At 33.2% G+C, this 24,656-nt stretch overlaps 1 pseudogene across 1 annotated transcript; it reads right to left on the bottom strand.

Annotated features, from left to right (window-relative positions):
• Window positions 1–5,176: 5,176 nt before the first annotated feature.
• On the bottom strand, window positions 5,177–7,149 carry LOC18593009 (cytochrome P450 93B2-like; annotated as a pseudogene). The gene is made up of 2 exons (XR_016027976.1): window positions 6,234–7,149; window positions 5,177–6,042 (listed from the first exon to the last, which is right to left on the bottom strand). The product of XR_016027976.1 is annotated as a cytochrome P450 93B2-like (transcript).
• Window positions 7,150–24,656: the final 17,507 nt, after the last annotated feature.

Raw genomic sequence — 24,656 nt, 5'->3', positions numbered from 1 at the left:
TCACAAAGTTGGCAAAACTAATTTGGAGTAATTAAAAGCATGAGTAGGAACAAACTTTTTCTTGGAATAGTTGAAATTGTTAGGATTGTTTGGAAAGGAAAAATTGCTTCTAAAGTTACTTGCTTTGTTTGGATAATTACCTCTATATTTTTTGGTGGATGTAGCATAATTTGCTATGACAATAAAGACAAAATAAGACTTTTCTTGTTTGATAGCTGCTTCATAGTTTGTAAGCTTGTCATGGAGTTCTTCAAATGAAATAGAAGACTCCTTGGCTCAAATGGCAATAGATAATTCCTTGAATTTCAATCCAAGTGCGTTCCAAATGAATATGATCAAATGTTCTTCAGCTGCTGGGGCTCAAGCTGTGACTAGTTCATCGGCTGTGGTCTTTATAAACTATAGGTAATCTGCAATGGTCTTACTTTCTTGTGTGGAAAGTGTTAACTTTTTCTTTAAAGACATTACTTTAGTACAAGTCTTATTGGCAAATAGTTTGGTGAGTTTTTCCCATGCTTTTTGGGATTTTTTGGCTATTGCAATGAAAGGAAGAATTGATTCTGAGATAGAAGCAACAATTGCATGAAGGATAAATTAATCTTAACGACACCAGGAAATATATTTTGGATTTTGGATTTGTGTTTCTCCAATAGAAATCATTACTGGGGGACAAGTTGTTTTGGCAGTGAGATAGCCAAAGAGATCATGGCTTGCAAAAGGTGATTTAAATTGGATTTGCCATAAGGAAAAATTAACTGAAGTTAATTGTAATGGCAACTGAGCTACTGCAATAATAGAGATAGGAGTAGGAGTTGTGGTTTGATTATTGGCTAAAATGGTTAAGGAAGAATTAGTGGCAACCATGGAGAAAAAAAAATGGCTCGAAGCTAGCTAAATAGAATGCTTTGATACTATATAATATTGACAACTGTTGATATCAAATTAGCCTTAATTCATTGATTTACATTAAGTTTGTATATATACACAAGTACAAGTTATCCAAAATACAAATTCGAACTATTGTTACAATTTCAATAAAATAGAATCAATTGATTTAATGACTTGAGTTGATTGGGTAATCTCGAGAGAATCTGTAGAGGTTGTTACTGATGTAAAGTTAACTTTTGTTGTTGACTTGGAGTTTGCTACTAACTTGGTCATGTTCCTCAATTCCTACAGATTTATATAATAGATATGTGTTTATTGAATACTCATACTTAATTTATTAATTTTTCAGTTATGATTTAATGGAGATACAATAGTCATATAAACCCATTTGTAAAGTCTAAATTGTGGGTAAGATAATTTTATTTTGATCAAATTATACAATTAGTCTTTGTACTTTGTTATTTGTTAGCGTGATAAATTTTATAATCTTTGTACAATAATTTATAAAAATTTAGTTCATATATTTTTCAAATTTGACAAATGTCAGCCCAATCATTAATAGTGTTAAACTTTTTCCTTTATCTATGTTGGTATGGTATTTGATTGTACATATATGACATATTCTTGTTGAAGTTGCATTGAATATGATGACAAGGTATTTAAGAGTGATTCAATCATTATCTTGACATGACGTTAATCAAACACAAACATAGATTTTATTTGATGATATGATGCTAATGTGGCACTATTATATTTTGCTGACATAACATTTTTTTCAATTTACACATATTGAATAATACTAGCTTTTGGTAATAATTAAAACTTCAAAGATGAGAAACTTATATAAGATGCAAAAAAAAGCCTTTTTCTTCTCTCAAATCTTCACCTTATCATTGAATCTATTGCTGGTATACGCTCTTGAGCCAATTGAAGTAGTCAAGGAATATATATTATCATTTAATGCATACTTAATCGTATAACTATATGTGATAGAGGTTTTTCCTCAAGTTAGTGCAGTAATAAGAAGTTATTAAGTACTAATTAGATGAAGCTCATGAAACATAAAGGCCATGCAAGAAAATTGTAAAATGTTACAATTATAAGATCACTACGCATCAAAGCCATGTTCCTAAAATTGTTTTTGGTCATTGTATTGTCAATACAAGGCATTGATAATACTCAAAGACTAGTATATGTTAAGCCTCCTTACTTTAGAAGTAAACAATCGATATTATAAATTGAAATATATGGGATACTTGAGGATAACATGTGAGTGCTTGTTAAAGAACAAGCTCACTGAACATGACTTGCTATGAGAAATCTATTTGATATTTCACTTCAGTGTCTATAGAAATAAGATTCAACAAGAATATTTGGTCTATTTGTTTTTGAAACAAAACTTGCTAGTACAAGTAAAATCCTACATTTGAGAGGGTTTTATTCAATCACTGTGTGGATTACTGTTAAAGGCTAAATACTTAGGTGGTTGAAGATTTGACAAATCTTAAAAATAAAGAAGCAAAGGTTTCAACTACAAAATTTCATATTGTTATTCTCTTTTCAAGTTACTTGCTTAGTCATAAGCCTTTTAAATTTAATTGGTTATTGATTATAATATCTAAAGCAAAGAACGTAATATCTGAACTTATGAGTGTTCGTAATTAATTTAAAAATTACATAAAAACACAAATATTGATCTTGAGAATTTTTATTATTTCTCTAATTAAATGTATTTTTATTTTTTTTATTATGTTATATTTTTAATTTTTTAATTATTTTTATATTTGAGCATGAAGTTGAATCCTAGCATCTATTCTATTCTTCTCAAATATTACTATTACTATTGTTATTACAAATTAAATGTAAAATAAAATGTCTATTCATTAATCACATTAGATTCAATACAATATCAATAAAAAAAATATTACGTTCATATATTCAAATACTACATTAATATAAATAATAAAAATATTTAATATTATTAATAATTAAATTGATATTATTGATTTTTAAAAAATTAATAAATTCAATATTTATTAATTATTGTTAAGAGATTACATGACTCATCGCATGATTTGACATTCTTATTTTAAAATGGGAAAAAAGATCTCTTGTACTTGTGTTTGTGGGGCAGGAAACCGGAAGGACTACAACAGGATGGACAAAAGGAGAAAGATTTCTTCTTACCTTACCAGGTGGGATGAAAATGTAGTTAAAGAGAGACGGTAGACGAGATAACGCGGTCCTACCTCTGCACACTCTTTAAATGCACGCCCATGTTACTACTGATAAATGGTAAGACTGTTACACCCTTACCTTGCATTCTGTCACAGTCAGTTGGTGATTTAGAGTCGCATCAGGCATAATTACAAGCTATTGTCTACGACAAAATATAATTGACTGGTACTACAAAGCAGAGATGCAGAATCGTGTCCGACCCTGTGATAGCCCAGCGTCTGCATTGTGCATTGCCAACTTCAACAAGTACTCCATAATAGTCACCGTTGTCATGACTTGTCATGCGCATCTGGTAAGTGAAAAACAGTGGGCTGTGGTCGCTGTCTGGCCGTAATCACATCTGAAAAGGTCAAGGGCGAAAACATAGAACTTGCCCTTTGTGGTGTTATACTTCACGGTGTCACTTGTTACGAGTCACATCAACTTTTAAAAAGAAATCTAAACCCAACCCTTTTATGGATAGGAATGTAAAATGATATCAGTATCCCAGTTCGGAAACTATAGAAAGGGCCAATGAACATAAAATATTTAGAGATAAGTACCATGAATAAATTAAATTTCAAAGAGGTGATTCCAAGGATCCCTTATTCTTTTTCCTAATTCAGCAAAGAAAAGGTGAAAGAGAGAGAGAAAAAAAGAAGGAAAAAGGGGGGGGGGGGGGGGGGGGGGGGGGGGAGTTATTTAAGCCACGTGATATAGCATTTTGTACGAAAGATTATTAAAAGTTATAATAAAAAATTAAAAATCATCATCAATTAACACTTTGATTTCGTCACCGTTTAAAATCATGCTGTCTAAAGGAGATGAGATGAGAGATAGTAGGAATCACAAGGACAGAGCACTAGCTAATATGAGCTACCTAATCAATTCCCATTAAATTTTAATATAATGGCCATATATCCGAATGAATATCAATATTGAAATCCTTGATAGATAATACTTTTTCTAATTGAACACTAAATGAATCCAATTATAAATTATTTTAATCTAACTTAATGAAACCAAATGATTTAAAATAATAGATTATAATGTATCTATTGTCATTGTAGGGAGAGAGAAGTCTAAAATTTGGTGTTCTTGACAACCTTGGATCTATCTTGTTGGTGGGTAAGGAGAAAGGAAAAACAAGGAAAAAAGATATAAAAATGAGAATATGGAGAATAAAATGAAAATTGAAGGAATAAAAGACGAGAGATTGATAAATATTCTGATAATTAATATTTTTTAAAGAAATTAAATAATATATCATTAAAATAGATAAAGGATTAAAAAATAGAAACAAGAAATCCAATGCAGAAAAAAAAGAGATAATGTTGAAAAATAAAAACTAGTAAAAAAATTGTCGTAAGTATTCAAAAAGTTTGTCATTTATATATGTCAAGCAGTTAATATATGTTCAAATATATGTATATATTTGTTATTAATTTAGATTTAATTTGTTATGCATTTAAATTTCATTTTTGAGTTTGACATAGTTATTTCGCCCATCTTAGTTCATTCTGTTTTACCTTTTAGGTTACTTCTTAATTATCTGTATAATTTATATGGTTGGATTTTATTTTATTTTTTTAATTTTCATTTGATATATGATATCACAGGGCTCGTTCAATGTATTTGACTTATTATATAATTTTCATTTATTAGGATTAGATATAAATATCTTGTCAAAACACTAATATTAAAACTATTGAATGGGAACAGATTCTCGAATTCGTATGTTGCCATATCTACGATTATATTTTTCATACAGTAGTTATTCCATTTCGTTTTGCACATCAAAGCTTACTATTAATAAATTCCTCTTGACAAGCCAAATAGGTATAAGAGAAATATGAAATCAGAAAATTAGTGTTTGCCAATCCAACTTGGCAATCCAAACTAACACGAATGCTTGGAATTCTGTTTGTAGGTTGTTTTTCGCTATGTCTTGTAAGTCATAAATGGACATTCAAATTCGTTTTTACTTTTTAATAAATATTTTATAGAAAATAAAAGCAAATATTAGGAAACAACAAGTAACAGAAATAACAACTAAACAGAGAAACTCATATACAGTACTGTTGACACATTTTTTATTTCGTTATTGGCAAGCAAATTTGCAATATATTTCATATATTTCTACCAATATGCATGCCATCACATTCACATCATACTTAACAATTAACCAGGCTAAAGAAACAGATCTAATACCATGGAAATCAAGAGAACCGTGGTCTCTCCCCACTCCCCACATTCATTATTCATACGTTGGCGGTAGCCTGCTTAAGTTTCAAAGAGAGTGGGGGTGAAGCGTGCAACTGGAAAACACTCTAGATCCTTTGCCCTGGGAGCCGTAAGTCCAGGCCGTTCAGACATGTCAACACCATCTCCAGTCTTGGAAGTAGCCGCAGGCTTCCAGTCAAAGCACTGAATCATGGCTGCCAGAGAGGTGGGCAGCTCCTGCATTGCTAAAGAAGCACCAGGACAGCCCCTCCTCCCTGTACCGAAAGGCAACAGCTGATAATGGAGGCCTCTAACATCTATAGGCCCTGAATTATTATCTACCTCATCGGATATCAAGAACCTCTCAGGCTGAAACTCCAATGGATCTGCCCAGACCTTGGGATCCCTTCCTATGGCCTAAATGTTTACGAACACCAAACAGTCAGCAGGGATGGTGTATCCCTTAATTTGGCATGATTGAACTGATTTTCTGCTGATCATGGGGATCGGTGGGTGAAGCCGGAAAGTTTCTTTAATGATGGCGTGGATGTATTGGAGACGAGGACTGTCAGATTCTTCTACCAACCTGCTTTTCCCCACAACTTGATCAATCTCTTCCTGAGCTATTTTTAGCACTTCCGGGTGATTAATGAGCTCTGCCAGTGCCCATTCAAGTGCAATTGCTGTTGTATCTGTGGCGGCTGTCAAGATATCCTGGACAAGTCGCAAGTACAGTAATTATCAACTATAGACGAATTAATGAAGAGAAAGATGTTCTTTACACAATAAAATATTAGCTATAGTCAAATGTGATACAAACATTGTTGGAAAAGTTATTAATAAGATTTAGTAATCATCGTCAAAATAGTTAAACCTAGTGGCAATTGAGTATTAGAGATACTAACCAAAATTAAGGCCTTAATGTGATTTCTGGTTAATTGCATCTCCGAGTTATCATTTTCCAATACATCACGCATCATGTCCAGAAATCCTTGACCTCATCAACGTTTTCTCCTTGGTCACACTCATTTCTCCCCTTCTTCTTGCTCTTTCTTACTTCCTCGCGATCTCTTATGATCCTCTCCAACAAAGCGTCATACCTTCTATGTATGTCCTCAAATCTCTTTCGGAATCCCTGCAGATCCCAGTTTTTGCAAAACCATATAATATCTGAGATGTTGAACTCTCCGAAGATCTCAGTCACCTCCCGCACTAGAGTTCGAACCCCATCGGCGGAGTTTCCACTCCCCGAGCACCTCATGCTCAGCATCATTTGTGATATTATGCTGTTGGTTAGTTTCAACAGCTCTTGAATTACATTCACGCTCTTGCCTGCTTTAGACTTGTTAAGAAGAAACTCCATGAAGTGGTGCAATTCCTTGGTCCGAACGGGAAGAAACTGGCTAAGCGTTCGGTTACCTAGGAGCTCGTAGGTGCTTAAATTTTTTATGAATTTCCAGTAAGGTCCGTAGGGGGCAAAGGCAAAGGAAGAGTTGTATGTAAGGTGGGTAATGGCAGCGGTTTGCTTGGGTTAGCGAATGTCAGCTCGTGAGTTTTGAGAAACTCTTTTGCAAGCTCTGGGTTAGAAGCCACGACGCACCCAACAGAGCCAAGTCGGAGATAAATTAAGGGACCATAGCGGGACGAGAGCTTGTGGAAAGTTTGATGAAGGAAGGGGCCAAGGTGGTGGAGGTGGCCGATGATAGGTAAGGCAATTGGGCCTGGGGGAAGGTTGGGACGGCTCTTGTTGTAGATTATTGTTCTCACAATAAGAAATGAAGCAATGGAGAGGATGGCATAAGACAGGAGTGCAAGCATCATGGCCACCTCAACCAAACGACTTGAAGAGAGTTTTGGTAAAAAAATTTCAACCCACAGGATTTCGTCTACTCCATTCTCTCCACAAGAACCATGTATTTATTTTGACAGGATAAAGCAGCGCATAAACAGGTAAACTTTTTCAAGAGTAAAAACGAAAATGCATAAATATCCTTTACCAACCAAACTTTTTAGTTGTATCCAAATTCTCAAAATTATTGTCCAAGTAATTTCTTCATCAACCCTATTGCACGTTTAGACATACAGATTCGCGTTTTGAGGGGTCACCGACTGCACTTAATTTGGTGGAAATTAGAGAAAAACCAAGTTGGATTCAATGAAAGTGCACAACATGACAAAAAAAATTCTAATTCTAAATAGTTTGAACTTAAACTAAATAGATTTATATTTAAAAAATTAAAATAAATTTTTATTTTTTATACATTTGATGAAATTTTTATATTTTTATTTTAGTCCAGTAACATCTTATAATTAATAGATTTTTTTTTAAAAAAATATGAAACTTTTATTTATCAATAAAAGCTCAATAAGCAAGGTAGTGAACCGTAGCTTTAGCTTATTTAAAGTTACAACTAAATGAAAATATAAAACCCAATCAACCTAAAAAGATTAGACTTATGTCTAGTCCCACTATGATTGGATCTCTAGTGGTGACAAATTCTTAAAATTCCAACAAAACTCTTTAGATGGTTCAAAGTTTCAATCATTTTGCTTTCAATGAAATCTTCATAAAGCAGCCGCATTTAAATGGTTGGCAATTTGAATTTTGGAAATTTAAAAAGCAGCTAAATCTTAGGGTGCGTTTGGTATGAGGGATGTAAAGTCACATTTCGTGCAATGTGTCCAATTAAATTACATTACAATGTTTGTTTTGTAACAAACCACTGTAATGTAAGATTGCAATGCAATCACATTGCAGTCAATGGATGTAATGTGATTGCAATCTAAAATCAATGCAATCACATTACATTGCACTCTGCAATGTCTTTAAGGACATTTTTACCCATAATCTTTTAAAAAAATTACTCACAATCCATTGGGTATTTTGTTGCCAATTTGCTATTGGTTATAGGAGAGGAAGCTATCACATTAATGTATACATATAAAAAGTATTAAGAAATAAAAATAAAATATTATCTTCTGAAGAAAAATTTTAAAATAAAATATACAATATAAGAAATTATATTAAAAATAAAAATAAAATATATACTTGTAATAAGAAATGAAAAATAAAATATATTTAATTAAAAATATATTTAAAAATGACATTATATAAAAATTAACAATAAAAAAATACATGTTAAACTTGTAATTTAATATATAAGGGTAGCTTTAGAAATTAACATTACATACCTTGTAAAGTACTTGTAAAACAAACACTGCAATGTTATCTTCTTGCATTTTAATCATTACATTACTTATATATGAAACACTGCAATGTTATCTTCTCTGTAATTACATTGTTTGCAATCACATTACTTGTAATCACGTTACATTTTAAAGTACCAAACGCTACCTTATTGTAAAAAATCTACACCCCTCATCAAAAAATTGTAATTAGTAAAAATATTTATCAAGTCTCTGCATTTATGCATTTTGTTTAATTTAGTCTCTGTACTCAAAATTAAAATAATTTAATCCCTTAATTTTAAAAATTATTTCAATTTAATCATTTTTCCTAACGATATCTAATTTTTACTATTAAAGGGGATAACGTCAACACTGACGTGGAACATTTTGGTGATGTGGCACCAACATGATGCCATGGCAGTACCACATGGAGCCACTTAACGATATGGCAATGCTGACATGTTGACGTGTTAGTGCCATGTGGCAAAGTTGACATGGCAAGCCAAAATATAAAATTTTTCAAAAAAGACGTCGTGCCACATCAAAGGGACTAATTGAACAAAAATGCATAGTATAGGAACCAAATTGAACAAAATTAAGGTGTTGAGGGATTAAATTGAAAAAAATTTGAAAAATACAAATCTTTTAGTAGATGATACACATACTTATTAATAAGTCAAATGTTTAAGTGTAAAAGATTTATGGTGTTAAAAAATATATATAAATATTTTCTTACTTGATTATTTGATTTTATAATATGTACATTAATTTATCTTCTTTACAAAAATTAAGTTTGAATTCCCTTTCTATAAAAAAAATTTCAAAAAAAATTTCATATCTAAAGCCAGATTTAGATGAATAACTTCTATTATGTTGGAATAAAATAATATAAAAAGACTAAATAATTTTTTTTTTCTATTTATAATAGTATAAAAATTTGAAATTTATATTCTAAATTTAACTTAGTTTTTAACTCAAGTTGAACTAATATTGGCAAAATAGGTTGATTTAGTTACAACTTTCACAATTTACAGATACTCATTCTTTTAGAATTATTCAACTCTTACTCAAATTACCTTTTATTTATATTTACTCAAAGTTCCTTATAAAACGACTTTATTTAGGAAAAAAAATTTTAACCCTCAAATATAAGGTGTTTTTGAAAATAACCCTTTTTATTTTTTTAACTGTTTTTAGTCAAGAGATAAGATTTTTGAATAAAAATGCTCTTAAATGAAACCTTCTTAACCACGTGCACTGTCATACACGCGTAGAAAGGTGAATAAAATAGATATGCCTAGAATTTGGTAAACGATAATTTGTTAAAACCTTCCTCTTATTGCAGGATATGACTATGATTTTCTTTGATTTATTAGACATTCGCGTAAACAGAAACGATAGGTATAAAACAATGTAGGACTATTAAACGATCATTTCACTCATTCTCAAAGATAGGGAAGTGTTCAAACAAGTTCAAAGCAAAGTTAGCAGTGACAAGGAAAAAGTTGGCAACACACAGTAAGTTAGGGAATGTCGAATTTTTTGTTAGGTTTTGTGTGGGTTTGGTGATTTAAATGCCATATTGGTTGAGAATGTGGTGTAGGGTTTTGTTGTTAAACGACATTTGGTGTTATTTGAAGTTGTGAAAATCGTCCGAGATATTAGACGGCATGGCCATTTTGGTCAAATGTTGCAGTATATGGATTGAAAATGGGTAAGGCATGTAATAAATCGACGATTTCATAGATTGCATGAATATGGCCTGTTGAAACCAATGAATTTGAGACATTGCGCGTATAAGCATATTATTAAATGCATTGCGTGCTGAATATTATGAAATTTAGCCATAGCATGTAACAACAATTGGATTAAAGGTATGGCACGTAACAAAATAGATATTATACAAGGCATGTAACAAAAAAAATATGTTTGTAAATGTCGTGGAGCTTCTTTGGTTAACTATTGAGTGTGTGTACCTTACATGTATAGGACTGTATTCTGTTGTACATGAGTGCAAGGAAGAGGTGAAACAAAAGGAAGAACCAGTTGTGGTGAGTCCAATGGAGGAAGAGGTGAAACCATATATCTTTGTTATTGTGGTGACTCCAAAAAAAGTGGAAGAAGAAAAAAACAGGGATATCCCCAAGGGTTAGTTATGAGCCGGTCTCCCAAACAACGTAATGCTGCTCAGAATCAATGAATTGGTGCAATGGAGCATCAGTACAGAGTAACTAGGAGAAACAAGCCAAAATGGAGATAAAGTCCAAGGATTAATCTTCATGTCTTTTATTGCTAGTTGAATATTAACATAATTAGCGAGGTGGGAATAGGAAAGAAAAAGATGAATCAATTGGACATGTGGCTATTTTTGCATCATTGCAGTGGTTCAAGGTTGAATGTTAACTGTTGGGTGTTGAGGGTTTATGGTTGAAGGTTTAAGGAAGAAATGATATCGAAGAATTGTAATTGAGTAAAGTATGACTGAAGCAGAATTAACTAATAAAATTGTTGTGTACTTGTAGAACAACTCACAAATAACTTAACTTAGAGAAAATTATGAGGAAAATGCTGAATTGGATAGGTATTTGTAGTTGTTGAAATGGTTTAGGTAGATAGAAAAGAAATAAAGAGATTAATATTGAAAATGGAGCAAGTTGAGAACCTAACAGTTTACAATGATGGCAATTGGTCCCATACGTCCTAGATGCATGAAGCACTCTTAGTCCTCATTCCACAAATCCCAATGAGAAGACACCAATACAGTAGTTTGAAGGCAGCGTGTCACCATTATTGTCATTAGTGTCATCTTATGTCTGGTAGCGTAGAAGGCTATTTATAGATCCAACTGAAACAGCATGGGCGAGATTGGCTAGCAAATACATGGCAAGCTCGTATGTGGACCCGGTGTAGCACCATCGGGATGAGAAGAACGCGATGTCGGTGGCATATGAAAAGTTCAAGAAAAATAAGCGGGAAAGGTAAGGTAAAAAATTGACATGTCAAGTAGGTGCATTTTGAAATAAATGAATCCCACCACATTTTTCCCTTTATATTACATGCATAGAGGCAACATCGAGATATTAGGGGATTAAGGTCTAGAGTTTTTCATGCAATTAGAGAAGCCTGATAACCAGATGACATCTGAACAAATAGACGCATGCGACAACATCATTTGCAAGCGCCTTATAGGGTCGAACTCGAATTTGTACAATAAGCGTTGTTACGTGGTTAATATAGCATTCTTCCTAAGTTTAAGGTTTAGGGTTATGCAATTATGATAATCTTTTTATGTGTTGTAGTTATGGATGGCTAATAACTTTTAATATCTTTCACAAGACATCATTCGTATGCTAAGCATTCAAGATGGGGAAAAATTTGACCCCATGGATTTGCAAATTCTGCTTGAGTTGGTGTCTTATGTGTAGGGTGATTTGCCAATCTACGGAAGAAAATGAATAGATTTCGATTTCATTCTCACTCTGTGTAATGTGGATGAACGCTAGGTTTTTGCGAAGATCGACTTGGTGAATTGGAGGATAAAGGTGGTGGACTTTGCACAAACTTTTGCTGCTATTGAATCCAGATTGCGTCAAAATCAGATTCAATGTCTTAGTATGTTGATGCCCATCATATGCCAGTAGTGTGGTTATTTCAATTATACGTGATGCAAGAAACGAGATTTGATGTCGATGCCACTGGAGATAACGCCCCCAAAATCAGCAATACATGGGTAGAGCGATTGCTACAATTGCGGGATGTTTACTTTTGCATATATTGAAGACATTTTGTTATCAAGACATATCAAAGTCAAGCAAAAGATGATTGCCAAAAAGCTTTAGAAATCCGCTTTATAAATATTTTCAAACAGTTGTGAGGGTGAACCTAAAGCTTGCAAATGCCTAATTGAATGAACATTTTTGAATATATTTACTTGAATATATGTAGAGTTCATAACTTAATCAAATGTGTGCGATAGTAAGTTTTCATGATCGCATCTTTTGAAATTCGTACGTAAAAAATTATCACAATAGGGGAATGTGAGTCATTTGATTGATGTTGTTAAAGAAGGAAGCTGTTAATAATTAAGAATTGAGCCATTTTACTGCCATGTAAAGATGAAGATTTTTTCTCTATGTATTATAAAAACATAGGCACCGCGTCTTAGTCATTATGCATGGTGTGTGAGGAATTTTTATAGTGTCTAGCCATGTCAACCCAACTATATTATGCTACTAAGAACATGTTATGAATAACATGGATCTATACAGTTATGGCGAAAAATTGCAAAACTCGTTTAAGAACATGAATTTAGGTTACATATCGACTGAACTATTATCCGATAATGGCGTTGTGACATGGTTTTAGAAATGCCACTCTCCACTACATCGTTCTTTATCTCTATAAATGAACTACTACAATGATTAAGTTACACAACATCAACTATATGGTTGTTTAAGATATCTTATATTTTAAACCAGATGTGTTGTCGACTCAAGTGTAGATGACATTGACTATGGTCTCCATGGGCATCCAATAAAAGACTTCCAAATGCCTAGGGGGAATCTCATCCGAGACTGATTGCTCCCTTTTAGGCAAATGTGGAATATACTCTTGTAGCATGAGATCTTCCTGAAATAAGGAGTTACCAGGCGAATATACTTTCAAGTGGGAATTCAATGTGTTTAGAGTATATCTTGGTTGAATCCTCATTGTTTGGAATATATATTGCTCGGTATGCATTTATATAGTCAATTTGCCGATATCAAATGGATCAATGACAACGTCATGAGCTTCTTATGCAGAGGGTCCACCTGGGTGGCAATTGCAGAGCATATTACTCATGTTGTTGGAATTTGGTTTAGGGTTTGGTTGCATATCATTACCCTTTTATAGGCAATTTCCAAGCTGTCGCACACATTCATGTGGTGGACTAGTTTTCGGATAGGACGTCAGAAGTTGACATTTGTTTTTTGTCATTTGCTATAATATTACTTTTCCTTTGCAGAAGCTCTTAGGAAATATAAAAAAGCATTTTAGCTTCCAATAATTACTACCTAGAGTTTGAAAGATTCGTTATGAACTAGTGATGAAGTATGAATTGTTGGAATATTCTTATTGGGCACAATAATTAGTATTATTTATTGCTTTATCCATGTGAGAAAAGACATGACATGCCATCTGAAAATATCTTTGAGATGCACATCGGTTTAACTTGAATCAAGAAAGGTTTTACAAATGATCTAGGAGTTACCCCTAATTATATCCTAAGGTATTTCCAACTATGATGTGGAAAGACGTTTGCTTAGAGGCATCCTTGATGATTTGCTCCCGTGCACAAACTATTCATCGAAACTTAGTTACCTTTGGTGATGAAGTGGTTGCATCAACCTTGGTAGAGGTAACAAACTATCGATTATCATTCTATGACACAGTTTATTTGATACAGGGTATTAGAGTTGTTTCTAAACACCCAAGTTTTGGCTTGTGATTAACGGCATATCTCATCCATTATCACTAAAGGGCATGACTCAGGCTGGAAATTGGGTTCCTACAGTCTATGTCAAATATTGTCCAAGGTCGTCGAAAATCTATTAGGGTAATAATCACCTTGTTGTCGTGATGTGTTCGAAATGTTGTATGTTACATGGCATTGGAAAAATAAAAACAAATTATCTAGCCACACGCCGACCATGTCATTTGTTGTAACACCTTGCTTACTATAGTCGCGAGAATACAGGACCATTAAAAGGATGTTTAACAGCACTGCACTTTGCATATTTAGCATATTGACCATATCATTTAAAATAACACGCCCTGGCATTACTTTATCCACAATTGATAGAATCCGTGTCATTGCCTACTTGCCCAGCTATTTATAGGCAACGAGGAAATTTTTACGACAAATTACACATCATTTTCTACAATTTAGGGTTGGCATAATCATAATTTAAATTAAGATAAACATGAGCAACAGTAGACAAAACTTTGTTCAAGTAGACCCTATGAGTCATTTGAAAGTCGTGTAAACCCTTAACCTATGATTAAAAAAATCTTAGTCAATATTTATTAACATTATAAAAAAAATTCACCCTATCCAATGGGTAATGAATTCCAATTGGCATTTTTATGACACTTTTGGTACCATTAGTAGTTTCTTCATTATGTTTGTATGATCTCCAATAGCCCTAGCAAATTGTACTCCGAATTTCCCCAACAACCTTCCATTCTGCAGGAAATATTCCACCATATGCAGCTCTGGACCAATTGAAATTAGTTCAATCTCCTTAAAGGTTCCTGCCATAATCGATCTCCTTCAAATCCCTGTGTACAAAAAAAGGAACAAAATAGGGGTTGGTAAGAGCTACCAATTGTCTTATTATAGAGACTACATAATTTCAAGTAGAGTGTAATTCGTACAGTATGAATTGTCAGCCTCTCCAATTGAATTGCACTTCTTAGCAACTCAACTAGTCTTGGGATTCAATCCAGATCATGTCATCTGATCGATAATTGACCAGGTTAGGAAACACAGGCAGAGGCTTGTTGCACAAAGTTATAGCCTAAAGTTTATAATACTTTAGGTTACAAGGGAGTAATATATTCTACATTTCAATGAAATTAATATGGATGAATGTTGATTAGAGACAAAATAGTCACTTAACTTACCCATAGTAAATAATCATTGCAAAAAAGTGATCGAACATGACTGATTCCATTTAAGAAATTAGTTGCAACAGCAAGGACCATAAGCTAAACTAAACAAGGAGATAGACTAAACAATTCAGCATGATGAATAAGTGGAGGTTCAAGACTAAATACCTTGTTATAAAACCACCAAAGTATTCGAAGTATACAAGCTTTAGGGCATCAATGCCAATAAGAACATCTCGACGTTTGATATCATCCTCAATATCAAGAGTCAACCTCTTGAATGAAGGTAGTGCAATATCTAATATGAGAAACTCATTTTGAGGGTTTATAATCAATGCTTCCAGAATAAGACACCCAAACAAAAGTCGTTGAAACGAATCGTTATCTTCAAAATCTACTCAAACGAGACAAAAAGTTTTAGATTTAGAAGGCAAATATGATGAGGAATGCTAAAAATAAGACGTAGAATTGTCAGTCTTAATTTGATGATCGTGTTATTTCTGAATAGTATCCAAGGAAACGACGCTCTCAATTCCCGTACATTGAGAGCTTAGTCAATGTCTTCGAATCTTCGACGTAATGCAAACTAAATCCAGCCAAAAAGTCAACCCACATCAGGGTGTTCATATAACCCATCACAAGGAGACGAAATATCGCAATAGACTCCACTTAATGGAACAACAACATTGTATCCACAAATTTCATGAAACCAAAGCTTCTATCTTTCTATTCATCTAAATTAAGAATCCAAACACAAGTATAAAGAAACCTCCACATACTTGATAATATGGAGGTGCAGACTGTATATTTTGTGGGAAGTAATGAAAGGATATAACATAGAATGTTGTTAGGTAAAGCATTAAGTTTGTCAATAATGCAGTCGAAGCTGTTATTGCCTTTAGAAGGGTGATTGGTGGTTTTAGTGGGAGATTGAGTGTTGTCCATTTAGGGACTTGCTTGAAGGTGAGAGGATGAATTCTAATACAGTGATTGCTAGGACAGATTCGATATAGATGTATAAAGGATTAATTTAGGGAATAAATAGGAAACAATGAAGACGTTGAAAATTTGTACATAAGGTTTCTAATGGAGTTGTGAACAAAAGTTTAGTTGACACCGGTTTAAGGTTAGGGGAATAAGTTGGTTATTGGGACGCATTGAAGAGAGTTTGAACAATTTCAGCCAGGGCACTAAACGCAGAATGCAATTGTAAATTGTTGCATTTAAGTTTTATGGATTGCGTCTGACGTGGCAACTAAATTGGACATTGACATAAGACCACATGCTTTGGAGCGAAAACAACAATGTGGGGAAAATATCATGGTGGGAAAACTTAAAAGGTCCCAATCCCGTGTTGTATTGTGAAATGGTGCGCATAACCCTATGCCTTCTTGTATGGAGTTCAAATGTTAATTTTTTACGGCCATGCCATTTAGTTGAATGTTCATACATGATTTGCCTTCCTGGTCTAATGTGTTGTTAAACACCAACAACTAAACGACATGTACTTTTATAGGCTATAACATAATGAGTTAACAAGCAAGAAGCTAAAGGTGCCAATGGTGCCAACGGTGTCCTAGTTACCACATTGTTACGCATGTCATTGCATCAACCCTAAATCAAATTATACCAAATCCGAAGCTTGTAAAACATTCAATATTTCATTTGAAAAAAAACAAGTGCGAGGTTCACAAATCAACGTAAACACTTAACGAAATTATCAATACACATTGTTTGCAGTAAAAACCTAAGACACAAAATCCAAAACGACAACAACACCCCAACACTAAACTATTTAACAATTACATGATCAGATGACATTCTAATTTGTGCAACCAAACTCCCAATGTATGTTACTCTCCAAAACCATTGCTTTATCCAACTAAATTTGACTGCTCTAAAGATGCCTTCGATCGAATTATACAATTCTAATATACTTGAATTTTTGCTTACATACGTGTAAGACACACCTGATCGATAGGTAAAGAGGACTTCACCATTTTCAAATAACCATACTGGCTTTAAGAATTATCTTCGTGTCGGTGGGGGACAATTCAAAATTGTCATGAACCTTATCCGCTATGTGTCACTACATCATTCTCTAGTTTCCAAATCTTAATGCTTTTCCCATAGTTGTATTGTGCTAAACTTAGACATCCTCCAAGCACCACCACCCTAATAGTATGATCACATCCTCGAATTGTATCATTAGGCATGTTGATTACATCAAACTCTTTGGATGATAGATGAAATGAAAGAGTTCCATGACGTAAATTCTGATAATCCCTAAAGCTAAAACAAGTATCGCAGTCCACATTCCAATAAAAGACACTATCATGAAGAGTCCTTGACCATGCATGAGCCAGAAAACTTATAGAAAGAGAGGATCCATCAAGTGTTTTTCAAGAATTACATTTCAAGGAATAAACATCATGATGACGTCTGATTTTGATAAATCTACCTTTCTAAAAACATTAACAAATTGTATCAGTTTTAATTAGGTGTAGGCTGATCATACCTAAAGCCAAAGGTATCTTCCAAACCATTTGCATATAGCTGGATGGTCAGTGGGGAAATGAGGGGTAGTTCTTAAATTCTCTTATGGTAAGATTCCTTAAAATAATAGTTTCCATTGGCATAACAATGCATAACAAGCCATTACATAACCCTAACAATACAAGATAATGTATAGGAGAACAATTTTGTTGTAGATATGGCATTGAAAAATCTAGATTGCATGTTGTTTTCTTATATGGTTTAAAGCTCATAGATTGAAGAGAAAACTTAAAACATAGACAAAGTTATCACTTATCGTTGTAGTTATAAAGATGCAACCGAATGAAATACGGGTTACTAATTAAAGCGTAAAAGGATTTCAATAGATATCAAAATTGGACAGTAGATTTTGGAGGAAGTCTAGCCAATATCCCAATGATGAGATCATCCTTAAGTTTCACCGATCAATGCTACCTCTTCTAGTTCTTCATTATTGGTCAGTGGATAAAAAAAGGTTGGTAATATCTTGAGTTTTACAAGTTTGTCGTCTTTTCTTGACTTTCGAGCTTTGTCAATTTTACCCTCGATGACTTCAGGGGGACATACATATGATGTGAGGTAGCAGTGGTTTTTTAAAATGTTGTTTCTATTCAGTTTGTAAACACATCTTCTTGTACTTTAAATCGTTCACAAACCCTAAACCGACAATTAACAAATCACATATACTCATGGCATGCAACACCCTATAATACATTCACTTGGTGTGTACAAACCACTTGTAATGTCTATGCAGGTCGTATGACAAGTTTTTTCTTGGTCCGTGGCGTTTAGTAAAGAGAAGAGGAGTACATGATAATGTTTACAAGTGGCCCACAAATCAGTTAAAAATTGCAAAATGCAATAACCTCAGAGTTCTTATGCACATCGTTTCATTTAAAAACAGTGGGTTAGAACAAAGGGCTAGTAGTAAAATGTGTTTAGCTTTTGACGGAAAAAATAAGTTCAATCTCAAATCCTTTATCATGTGCTCTTTTGAGAACATAAAGGCAGTCTATAATCGAATCCATACATTTCATGCCCATTTAATCAATCATCAGCTCATAAAGGAATCAAATCAGAATTGGTAGTCTTTAAACAGAAGCGCATCTATTCTTACATGTAGTTCACACTTTTACTACGTGTTACGAGTAACAACATTACTTTCATCATGGCCTCCATTTGCATATTTTGCACTTTGACTAAAGCCCAGGTCAAGCAATGCTATATTTACCATGTTTCACTCCAAAACAACCTTAAAAAATGCATGGACCGTTATACTGAATGCACTCGATGCATAAATCGACAATAAAATTTAGAATTCCCATAACTTGTTTCATGAATGCAATTCCCCGTAGTGTAGATTCATTATCAATTAGAAAGAATCTTTCAAATAGATGCCATTAAAAATTAAATACAACTAGGTATAACAGTTGTGAAGGTTCTGATTCAAGGTTCCAACATTGTTAGCAAAGTTCCAACTTTCCTTATAAACGGATTGTTCTATGCCAACACTTATTCCTATCACACCAACTTTAGCAAAGACATGACTCATATGCTCTGCAATTGCCAATTCGGAGGATCATCTATCGAGAAGTTGCAGTTGAAGCTGTTGGATATTATGTCGAAAAAAAGACATAACAGATGTTAAACAAGCAATATATATTCATATTGAATTAGATGAGAGCAATATAAACTCATTTCACATTGGCTTCCCAATAGTAATTTATGGTTATGGAAGATTCTGGTGATAGGGAGCTCGCAAATTTGCAAATAAGGACAGAGGTGTGCTCTCTTATTGCATGGATGGGATGTATGGCATTTATGAAAGTGTTATGCATTTCTTTCACGTGGCAGGGGTCTTTACCCTAAACCAAAACGAGGGTTGATGCTTTGGGGTGTTTATGGGTGCAAATGCTCTGTTCAAAATATACCTTTAAGGCTATAAATGGTGTGTAGCAATAAGGGTTAATATGAAATGACATGTAGTATCAACAAATCATCAGTCATGGCATGTAACCATTCCAACTAACAACTTATGACGTGTAACAACAAAAAGATGGCGTGTAGTGCAATCTCTTATTCAAAACAAACCATTGTATAATCTAACGACAAAACTTGGTTTAGGGCCTTATGGGTTAATTAGGTACCAATGGCGAGTAAACATTTAGGTTTAGATACAGCATGTCATTTAACACATTAGGCATAAGGGAAAATGTGTAAAATCAAATGAATTTTATGCATACTATGTAACATCTTTGGCAATTGACGCATGCTTTACGCAACCACAATACCTAAGAAAATCCTCAATCATTTCCCTTCTCTTTATTTATTCAAAACCAAATATGAATTCAAATCCCCATTTGGCCACTAGCATAAGCAACCTAAAACATACGTAGTTGTAGGGGTTTAGGGATTTATTGCATCTATATGATGCCATCAACCTAGCAAATGTTCCTTATTGTATATTCTAAACCTTAAAGTTGATTATCGTATATTTATTCACTGGGCTTGTGGCAAAGGTACCCTAAGCCCAAAAAAAATTCTAAAAATAAATAATAAAAAATACAATATACAAAAAACTACGATAATTTTTGATAAACTTGGAAGACATATTGCCGAGGATGATGGAGAACATAGAGAGCTTGTTCGAGGCAATAACGCTCATAGTGCCAATGGATTCAATGATATATCAGGTCTAATTCATTTCCAAGTTCATAGCATGAATTAATATATATATATATATGTATATTTATTTTGCTTTTTCGTCTCAAAACCATATAATTTTATGTGTGTGTACCTCATGGTAACTTTGAATTTGTTTCGTATGCTCATGAAATATAGGATTTTTACTAATATAAATTATAGATTGACTGTCACAATAAAGTCTCAATGCTTCCCCATGAAGAATCCCAAAATATAATAAAAGAGACTTTAGCTGAATAATTTTGCAACATGTTGCTACCATCGAGTGATATTCAAGTTTAGTTGAGCTATCATTGCTTCTTAGATTTCCAGCTGACCATAGAGTTTCCAATAAACACAACATATCTTGTGATAGACTTCCTAGTATTAGGACAACCTACCCAATCACTACAAAAAAAGCATAAATTTTCAAATCTGATTCTACTTTCACCAAAATCCGTTGTCTTGGTGAACCTTTTAAATATTTTAATACTTGAAATGTGTCTTGAAGGTGCTCATGTGATGGCTTGTCCATGAATTGTGACAACACTTTGACATAATAGGATATGTCTAGCCTTGTAAATGTTAGATATAACAACTTCCCAACCAGTGGTCGATATCTTGTAGGATTTGACAAATATTCTTCTTTTGTAGCCCTTTGCAATTTATGAGTATAATGCATTGGAGTAAACATTGGTTTAGCACCTAACATACCATTTTTTTTCAAGCATATCTATAGCATACTAGCACTAACAAATTGATATCCCTTCAGATGATCAAGCAACTTCAAGTCCTAAAAAATACTTTACTGCTACTAGGTCTTTTAACTTGAAATGCAGACTCAAGTGTGCTTTTACACTCTTAATTAGCTCATCAAATGTATTGCCTATGATTATGTCATCCACATAAATGAGAAAAGCTATGAATATTCCACCTTTAGTGGAGATAGTGAATAAAGAATAATCTTATAAAGATTGCTTAAAATCATAGTCTATGAGAAAAGTAGTAAATTTGGCATTCCACTGCTTGGAATCCTATTTAAGTCCATTTAAAAACTTGTGTAATCTTGAAACAAGCTTAGGACTTGAGGAAGAACTTGCATTAACAAAACCAGTAGCTGTAGTAGCATTAGTACAATCAGTACCAACAGTAGTAGTAACAAAATCAACAGCTGAGCCAATACCAGTAGATGAATACTCCCCTTGCACAGAATAACTTGGAGGTATTTTCATGTAAACTTCTTCTAGATCTCCATGTAAGAAAGCAATATTTACATCAAGTTGTCTTAAAGTCCATTTTTGTGTTGCTGCAACAACCATAAAGACCGTGACTATAGTATATTTAACTACAAGACAAAGGGTTTCTTGGTAGTCAAACCTCTCAATTTGACTATAACCCTTAGCTACTAATTGAGCCTTATACCTTTTTAACACCTATTTACACCTAATAGCATGAAAATGCAATGGTAAAGGCACAATAGTCAAGTTTTATTGTCCTCTAAAGCTTGCAATTCTAAAGCCATAACATCTCTCCAATGAGGATGTTGAACAGTTTGATGAAAGGTCTTTGGTTCATATATTTGAGATAAAGCAAAAATGAATTATTTATACATAGGTGACAGATTTTGAGCTGATAGGTAAGCTGATATAGAAAGTGATGAAATAGAATTTGAGGTTGAAAGTAGGTTAGTATGGTAGGCTTCCAAGTATTTAGGAACATGTCTAACTCTAGAACTTTTTCTAAGAATGGGAGAATTATTAGTCTAAGTAGAAACATGAGTAATTGACGTAGTATCACTTGAATATGTAGTATCAACAAGACTTAACACAATATCAACAGAACCATTTGAAGAATTTTGTGCAAGATTAGGTAATTCTGGTGGTAATAGATCATTTGAAGTGGTATTATGAATGTCTAAGTGAGAATTATCTAATGGAATTGGAATTGTCCAAAACATCATTATTCAAAAGCAAAGGTTATGTCACATAATGAAAAGCTATCTTAGCTCAAAGGTTATGCCACATAAAGTAACATAATGTGACTATTGGATTGTAGGTAGGTTTTTCATGTGAATGGTTATATCTCTTGGTAAAATGACATCCAAAGGTTATGAGACAAATTGAAAAAACACTATCATTCAAAAGTTTAAGTATGAAAAGTTATCATTTCACATTATAACTCAAAGATTATGTTTTATGGGATGAATGGTTGTCTATTCATAAGGTGATTATTGAAACAATGCTTTTATCCAAAATATTACCTTAATGAAGGGGTTGTGTCCTTGATGAAGTAACACTTGTAAGCTTATATAAAAGACTTTTTGCCAACCATTTTGACACACAAAAACAAATAAGATAAGTGCAAAAAAACCAATAGAGATAGAAGTGTTATGTTCTAAAAATAAACATAAACACTTGAGTTCCTATCATCTATCAAAGGAATCCAAATTCCTTATAATTTACTTACTACAAAAAGTAAGCTCTAAGGCCTAACAACCTTGCAGATCCTCGAGTATATCTAATGGTCTACTCTCGTAAAGTGTAAGATCGTGATAAACGTTGGCTTCATTGTATCCCTAAAGCTGTTCGCATTGAAGATAATGTCTATTAAAAGGCTCGCCTTGAAGTCAATTTTACCAGTTCCTTGAATTTCATCTAAATCCCATTTGTAATAACAATTTTAAGACTTATTTTCGTAATGTTGGAATTCAAAATGGCTTCACTTAAAGAAATTGCTACCAACATTGTCAAGCTAGATCAATTTGAAGGAGGAAACTTTGTTTGGTGGAAAAAAAATTGCGCTTCCTCTTTACAACTCTCAATGTTGCTTATGTTGTAGATACACCAAGACTAGATGAAGAAAGTGGTGAAGAATCCGTGAATCAAACTTGTTTGAGGCAAAAATGGGATAATGATGACTATATATGCATGAGACACATTCTGAATGAAATGTTGGATGCATTGTTTGATGCGTACTAGAATGAATCTAGTGCAAAACAACTTTGGGACAATTTGAAAGCAAGATACATGGGCGAAGATGCAAGTAGCAAGAAATTTCTGGTTAACCATTTCAATAACTATAAAATGGTTGCTAATCATTCTGTTATGGAGTAATTGCATGAGCTTGAATGCATTTTAGATAGCTTTAAGCAATATGGTCTTAAAATAGAAGAAGCTATTGTGGTATTTTCAATAATTAGTAAGCTACCCCCTTCATGGAGAGACATTAAAAAAACTCTAAAACATAAAAAAGAAAAAATGTCTCTCGAGGACATTGGTAATCATTTTTGAATAGAAAAAGATTATCTCAAACAAGAAGAAGTCAAGCAAGATGAAAAAGAAAAAGATTATAATGAAAAAAATCTTGAGACTTTGAAGGTGTATATGATGAAACACAAACCATCAAACAAGTTGGTTTGCGTAATGAAAAAAACCATTCCGTGGGTATGAATGACAAAAATCATAAGATCAAAAGGAACAAAAAAGGGTCATGTTTCCATTATAACAAAGTTGGACACTATAAGGTGGAATGTACATTTTTGAAAAAACAACACTTGCGGCTATGGTTTCTAAGGTCTATCTTCTCCAAGATGATGGAGCATGATGGATTGACATTGGTGCAACAAATCATGTATGCAATGATAAAAGTTTTTTCAAGACTTTGGAAGCAGTTAATGATGGAACCATGCTATACATGGGAAATTCCTTCACTACACAAGTGAAAGGAAAAGGCATCGTGGAACTCATGTTTATTTCTGGAAAAATACTTGTACTAAACAATGTCTATTATGTACCGGAAGTTAGAAAAAATCTTGTGTCAGGTGGCTTGCTAAATAAGTATGGCTTCAAACTAGTATTTGAGGCAGATAAGTTCATCTTTACAAAAAGTGGACAATATGTGGGAAGTGGATACTTATGTGAAGACATGTTTAAGCTTAATATTAAAAAGAATGCTACTACTTCTACTAATATTGATGCCTTATTTAATATTCATGATAGTTAAGTAACATTGTCTAATTTATGGCATAATAGATTAAGTCATGTCTATTGTTGAAAAATGCATGATATGGCTAAATTACAGTTGATACCTAATATTGAAGAAAATAATGATATGTGCAAGACATGCATGGTTACTAAAATCATAAGAAGCTCATTTCCTAAGGTAGAAAGAAACTCTAAATTGCTTGAATTAATACATTTTGATGTTTGTGACATGTATAGTATTCCATCTTTTGGTGGAAAGAAATACTTCATAATATTTATAGATAACTT

The sequence above is a fragment of the Theobroma cacao genome, chromosome 8, assembly GCF_053813885.1.
Source record: "Theobroma cacao isolate CCN51 chromosome 8, ASM5381388v1, whole genome shotgun sequence".
NCBI lineage: Eukaryota > Viridiplantae > Streptophyta > Magnoliopsida > Malvales > Malvaceae > Theobroma > Theobroma cacao.
The sequence above is the reverse complement of the archived record's forward strand: the minus strand, read 5'-3'. Positions and strand labels throughout refer to the sequence as shown.